Genomic DNA, 6,578 nt, shown 5'->3' on the forward strand with positions numbered 1-6,578 from the left:
CTCCAGCGGACTCCGGCGGCCTATGCAAATGAGGCCGCGCTCGCAATTAGCGGCCGCGCCGGCGAGGAGGGGGCCGCGGCGCCTCGGGACCGGGGCGCGCGCTGCCCGGCACCGCCTCACATCGCGGGCTCCAGGCGCCGCGCTCCTCGACCGCCCCCGGTGCGGCTCTGGCGGGGCCCGGGTGCGGCGCGGGCCGCGGTGGCCGCCCCTCCGCAGGGCGCAGGCAGCAAACTTTGGCGGCGTCCGCGCGGCGCCGTCTCCGCCGGCGCGCCGGGCTCGCCCCTTTATAGAGTGTCTGCGCCGCCGCCCGCGCCCCCCCCGCCGCCGCCGGGCGGCCCCTCCCGGAGCGAGCGGCCGCGGGCAGGGCTCCGACCCGGCGCCTTTGTCTCGCCCGGGCTGCTCGGGCGCCGGGCCTCCTGCTCCGGGCGCGCGGGGTCGGCCGGCCGCCTTCACTGCTCCGCCGCGGTTCTCGGCGCAGCTCAGCGCGGCGGGCCCGCTCGGGCTCAGGTGCCCCCGCTCTCCGGACCTTCTCGCCCGGCCCCGCGTCCCCTCCGCGGGCTTCCCCCGGCGGCCGGCCGGGCTCGGAGGCTCGCGGCCGGAGCGGAGCGGAGTGCGCACGCCGGGGTGGCAGGACTTCGGCAAGACCAACTTTCCGGTTCGGAAGCGGCGCGGGCCGCGCGGCTCCTCCCCTCCTTTCCCTCCCCTGCGTGCCCCCTCCCTTTCACTCCCCCCTCTCCCCGCCCCCCATCCCGCGGGCCCCACCGACTCCGGAGCGCCCGCCCCGCCCGCTGCCGCCACCGGGGCCGCCTCGCCCCCGCGCCAGCCCGCCGGAGCCTCTGCGCCGCCGTCGGCTTCTTAAATGGAGGAAAGGGAGGGGACCGCAGGACCCCGGTGTCCCCACCCTAGTCCCCCTTCCCCACGGGCCTCCGGGCGCCAGCGGAGTGGGCAGCGAGCGCGACCGAAAGTTCCAACTCCACCAAAGTCCTGCGCGCGGCCCACCCCGTTCCCGGATTTCGGGGATGACACGGGGGCCAGGTGAGGGGGTTGCGCACTTTTGGATCGGCCCCACACTCTGGGGCAGCTGGCGCGGCGCGCTCCCCGCACACGCGCCCGCCCCCTCTCCCGCGGTCGCACGCACGCGCCCTCGCCCTCGCCCCGCGCGCACAGGCGCGCACTCCCACCCGCGGCCGTGCACCCGCCTCGCGCCCTCCCCCGCGTGTCCTCTCTCCCCGAGCTGCCGCCAGGATGTGCCCCAGGCCCAGTAGCCGCCGCGCCCGCGCCCGCGCCCCTCGCCCCAGTACGTCTTTTTTCATTTCCTAAATTTCTTATTTTTGTCCTTGCAAGTGGCCCTGTCTGATGTGAAGCGTCAGCACGGATGGCCTCCTGGAGCTTCCCCGAGTCTTTCGCTGGGGGAAGCGGGCGGTGAGCGGCCGGCCCGGGGCGCTCCGCGGGCCGCGAGCTCCTGGCAGGGCTGGTGGCGGGGGTCCGCCTGGGGGAGGAATCCCCGCCTGCTCCATCGGACCCGGCCTGGCGCGGCTCGCGGCACTCGGCGGGCTGCCTTCCATTCTAGAATCTTCCCGCTTGCTTCCCAGCCCGAGTTCTCCCGCCCGCCTTTAATTGTGTAAGTTTGACGAAGTCAGAGCTTTGGGTTCCAGGAAAAGCGCAGGAGAGTCATAGAGGAAGGGAGGGCGCAGGTTGGAGTCATGTCCAAACAGCTCCTATCGCCACTTTTGAAAAATAACAAAAAAACACAAAAAACCCTTAAGGTTGGTTTTATTTTGCCTTTTGGTGGCGGGCGTATTCATTTGAATTTTTTTTTTTCAAGACAAATAAAAGATGTTTGAAATCTCTACTTATCCCGTTTAACACACACATCGATGGTGCTTTTCTAGTTAAGCTACGGGCGAACGTCTTTATCCCGCAGTTAGGCTGCGAACTTGTGCAGATGCTCAGGCTTTGGGGGGACGCTCCGGCATCTGGCGCAGAGGCGCCCGGCGGGGAAAAGTTTGCAGCCCGGGCTTTGGGGCGCGCGGGGGGTAGGAATTTTCCGGAGAAAAGAGGGGCATAGAGAGGCGGCACGGGTGGGGAGAGAAAAAAGGAACGTAGGGGGGAGGGGGGGAAAAGCAGCTTGCAGGATGGGAGTTTCTTGCAGAATTTACAGGACTAAAGAGTTTGGGGAAGTCGCAGAGCCGCAGCGGAAAGGCAGGGGTCTGAGACTACTTTCGAGAGGAGAAACAACGCAAAACGATCGCTGGACGGCCAGAGCCCTGGTCGAAGGTGCCCTAGCTTTTATGACCTGGTTAATTGTGTCTCTCTTTTAATTTTTATTTTTTTCCTGACCACTACTGCTACTACTACTTCTATTTTTCTTTTAACCGACACACTTTGGGGAGAAGAAGCAGACACAGGTTCCCACAACGTCTGACGCCTGCCGAGCAAGTCCAGAACCAGCTGGACTCGCAGCCTCTGGCTCGGCGGCACCAGCTCCCCACTGGGTCATTTTAAGCGCGCTGTGGCCACCTTTTCTGTTGCGTAAGGCCCGCTCCCCCTGTCCCGCACCCCTCTCTCCAACAAACTGGCACGATGTCTTTAGGTCTTTCTCGGGCTTCCAAATGCAACTGTTTAATTTCATCGATCTGTTTTGCATTTCCTACAAGGTGTGGACCTGGGGAGGATCTTCTAAGTCCCTCCAGCGAAGGCAAGTGTGAGGCTCTGGCCCTTTATTTGTAAGAAGCAAGCCTTCAGACTGCAGAAGTGTCGCGCGGGTCGCCGTGCGTTGCGCGAGTGGGAAGATGGAGGAGGCTGGCACGGTGCTTTCGTGGACGCAAGTGAACCGGGCGTGAAGGCAGGGTGCAAGCTCTGCCCTTGGCCCAGCCCGGCGTGGGTGCCGTCCCAGATTCCGGGCGGTGCGGGGTGCAGAGATCTGGAGAGAGTTGCGGGCTCCCCATCGCAGGCTGCTCTGGGATTTCGTTGGAAGATCCGGCAGAGCCTTGGAGGAGAGGGCCGGGGAGGCTGTGTGTGCAGCGGAAGCTTGTACGAATGCCCCCACAGCTGAAATGGTGCGCACGAGTAATTTCTGCGGCGCACCCTTTTAAACATTGACTGAAGTGAACAAGATCAATTTTTTAAAAAAGCAAAAGTAGAAAATAAAAGGCGTGCGACTTCTTGACTGGCTTGTTCCCGCCTGCCTTCCTTCCCTATACTCAGATCAGAAACTTTAATTGCTCTTATTCAGTGCGACAACTTTTAATAAAAGCGTTTGCATCTTAAGCCCGAGTTGGAACCATAGATTTATTGCGAAGTGACAACGTGTCCACGGAATATTTTCGCAGATGACACAGGACGTGCGCTCTGGTCCTGCCCAGATTAAAGGGACGCTGGGCCATGTGCCTGTGTGGGTGTAGACTCGGAGGGGCACACACCTACTCGTCATCACATGACCACTGTCTATTAATATTGTCATACCTAAACACTCGCAAAAACAAAAGTTGCTTTTCTTCCCTGTAATTAAATCTAATTTGTTAATTGTCTTTCCTCTTGCAATGTTGTTTTCATCTTGAGGTGACACATTATTATTTTGTCTGTCTAATATTATTTACAAATTAATGCTGTATATTTTACATTAGTGAAACATATAATTAGGTGTTTGGTTCAATCGGTAACATTCAGATAAAACAAAGCCTATCTGCAAGATTGATTGGAAGTGGAATAGTTGGTTCTAATTTACCATCACAGTCACAGTTTATTGAAGCTACCTGGCCCCAGATTCACAGAAGCTAGTTTTACCTAAGGTGCATTTGAAGCTTTGTTTACAAGTATTTTCCCCAACCACTTAATGCAAAAAAAAAAAAAAAAAAAAAAAAAAAAAAAAAAAAAAAAAAAAGGTCAAATATTAGGGCTTTAATTTTCTGTCTTCTTTCACTGCTCCCCCCACCCAAAGTTCCTTTCTTCTATTCTCTGGCCACCTCTCTCCCTCTCTCTGGTTCCTCCCCCACCCCCAACTTTTGTTTTAGGTTCTTAGAGTTAAATCCAGCATGATTTTGTGCCTTTAATGCTGTGACAAGTGACTGCTAATTGGTTCTCACTTGAGCAAAGATATTACCATACTAATATTATTATTGGTAAGAAGAGGTAATTGATAACACCACCTGCCACTCTGGGGCAATCAGGATGATAAATGTTTCCATCAACAGGAAATCTGTGCTTGGTGTGCCACAGCCCAACGCAAACAGCATGTCAAGTGCCAATTATAAAGATGTTGCTTTTCTATTACATTGGGCGGGGGTGTGCTAGAAAACATGTAGCCAAAAATTATATTTATGGTTTTTTGAAAACGCTTTTTCCAACCCTCTGCCTACTTGAAGATAACTTGCCCCATAAAAATAAAATGGTTTATTTACGTAAATAAACCAGCACATAGCTAACTGCCCTGTCCACACTGGATACAACTGCTGTGACCTCCTTTGCTCTCAAAGCTATTGAGATAAATATGCCTGAATATTTTTAACAGATGCAAGCTGGGTGTGGAGTGTATCAGTCCATTTTGGTTGTGTGCTCCGAAGCCTTCCTGTGTGTTATTCCAGTACACTGTGTAGTTTCACTGTAGTCATCAGAGGCAGACATTCCGTGGCTTTTTATGGCACGCACAGAAACATCCGCTCACAATCGTCTTTGCACTGAGGGATGCAAACGATGGTGAAGTACTTCCCTCCTGATGGCTGAACTGTGGCTCGGGGCTGCACGTAGACCAGGAGGGGCATTTCGGCATGTATGATTGCATAAATAATGCTAGCAAGTTAAAACTTTGACTCCTTGCCTATAGGGAGGCTCAAACGATTATTATTAGCTTGCATTAATAGATGCAGGCCTCAAAAGGCGAAATCAGCTATTGATAATTGCAAGAAGTATACAGCAGCTACTGTATCGATCGGCTTGTCCCTTATTCCCCTGGTATGGGAGAGATAAGAAGACTCACTCTTTAGTGCAATATAATTTCTTTTGACCTATCTGCTTGCTACAGACTTATGATGAATAGCCAGAGTGGTTAAAGTCCTTTATCACGAAAGTTACCCCTTGATATAATATTGATTCTTTATAACTAGCTCCAAACACAAAAATCAAACTGTCCACTTGACCATCATCATCATCAATATCATCACAAAGCCCCTGGAATAAAGATCAGCGCCAGCCTGAAAACGCTTTCTATAATCTTCCCGGCTAATCTTTATTTGCTGATGATGAAAAGAAAAAGAGGGGGAGGCAGAGTGCGTGGAATGTCATTTGGACGACCACTGTATTTATATGTGTACATACATTAGGTCAAGACAAGGCGGCCTCGCCTCATGAGGACCCGCGGTCAGCGCGATCATTCCCCGCAGCGCTCGGTCTCCGGACCCACCCCGGGAGGCCCAGTGGTTGGGGGAGAAACAAAAAGGGCTCCACGCACTGTCTCGCGTTGCAGACAGAGTGAGCCCACAGCCTCCTGCTCGCTGGAAATCAATGCCACGCGTCCTCCGCGCTCAGGCTGGCCCTGCGCTCCCGGGAGCGCCGGCGGAGAGGGGCGCACGCCGGGTGGGCTTGCCGGCGTGGAGGGGCCGGGCTGGCCCGGAGGCGCACATCAAAGGCCGCCAGTGCAATGCATGCGCGTTTCCCTCAATTAACGGCATTTCCTGCCCCCTCGCTTCCCTCCAGCCGCCCCGCCCCCCGCGCCAGTCCGGGCTGCCTGAGCGCGGGGACGAGCCTTTGCCCGCGCGCGCGTCCGTGTGAGTGCGCGCGTGCGCGTGCGGGGAGTTCCAGGGGCGCTCCGGGTTTGCCCAGGGGAGGCTGCGAGGGTCGCTGGACCCCGAGGCCCAGTCGAGGCCGAGTTTCGGGCGCGTTTTGGGGAGAGTGAGACTTAAGGGTGCGGCGGGTGGAACGCAGGGAGGACCCCAGTTTCTGTCTCCTCTAACGTTCCCTGTGTCCGCACCCACAGGTGCGGCCTTCGACTCTGGCCTTAAGGCGCGGCTGCCTGCAGGACCGCACGTGCAGGGAGGGGTTCCCGGGCACCCTCATTTCACACGCCCCGGCGCGGTCTGTTCCCACCGCAGTTCCGCAACCTCAGACGTAGCGCGCCAAATGGGGGCTGGGAGGTAACTGTGAAAAGAATGTGGCCACAGGCGCGGGGACTGCAGTGCGGGGACCCCGCCCCCGAAGTTTCCTCATTGGCGAGGCCGCGGGGTTGGGGGCGGACGGGGGACACCCTGGCTCCGGGCCCCACTCCGTCGGCAGGCCGGGTCCTCGCTCCTCCCGCTCCCGTCGGTCCCGCCCCAGGGCTTTCCCAGGGCTCTGCACGGGTCCCAGCGGGGCTCGGGCACCCTCGGGTGAGCGGCGTCAGGCCCAAGGCCGGTGTCCCGCTCGCTCCCGGCTGTGGGCTGTGTCCCCGCGGCGCCCTCTCGGGAGGAGGACTGACACCCGCCCCCGCCCGGGGTTCTACCACCGCGGAGGTCATCGGGTCTGGCCCCGCCTCACCACGCGGGGGCCACTTGGATGGCTGCAGCCGGAGGACGGGCCTGGGCGAAACCCCACAGCTGATTTCAGAA

The 6,578-nt window shown here is 57.9% G+C and overlaps 1 long non-coding RNA gene across 1 annotated transcript; it reads left to right on the forward strand.

The window, feature by feature from the left end:
• The first annotated feature begins 1,317 nt into the window (after nucleotides 1-1,317).
• Nucleotides 1,318-3,270, forward strand: LOC126941524 (uncharacterized). Its single transcript, XR_007721335.1, has 3 exons — nucleotides 1,318-1,621; nucleotides 2,153-2,277; nucleotides 2,658-3,270. It is a non-coding gene; the product is annotated as an uncharacterized LOC126941524 (long non-coding RNA).
• The last annotated feature ends 3,308 nt before the right edge of the window (nucleotides 3,271-6,578 follow it).

This window comes from Macaca thibetana, chromosome 18 (assembly GCF_024542745.1).
Source record: "Macaca thibetana thibetana isolate TM-01 chromosome 18, ASM2454274v1, whole genome shotgun sequence".
Taxonomy (NCBI): Eukaryota; Metazoa; Chordata; class Mammalia; order Primates; family Cercopithecidae; genus Macaca; species Macaca thibetana.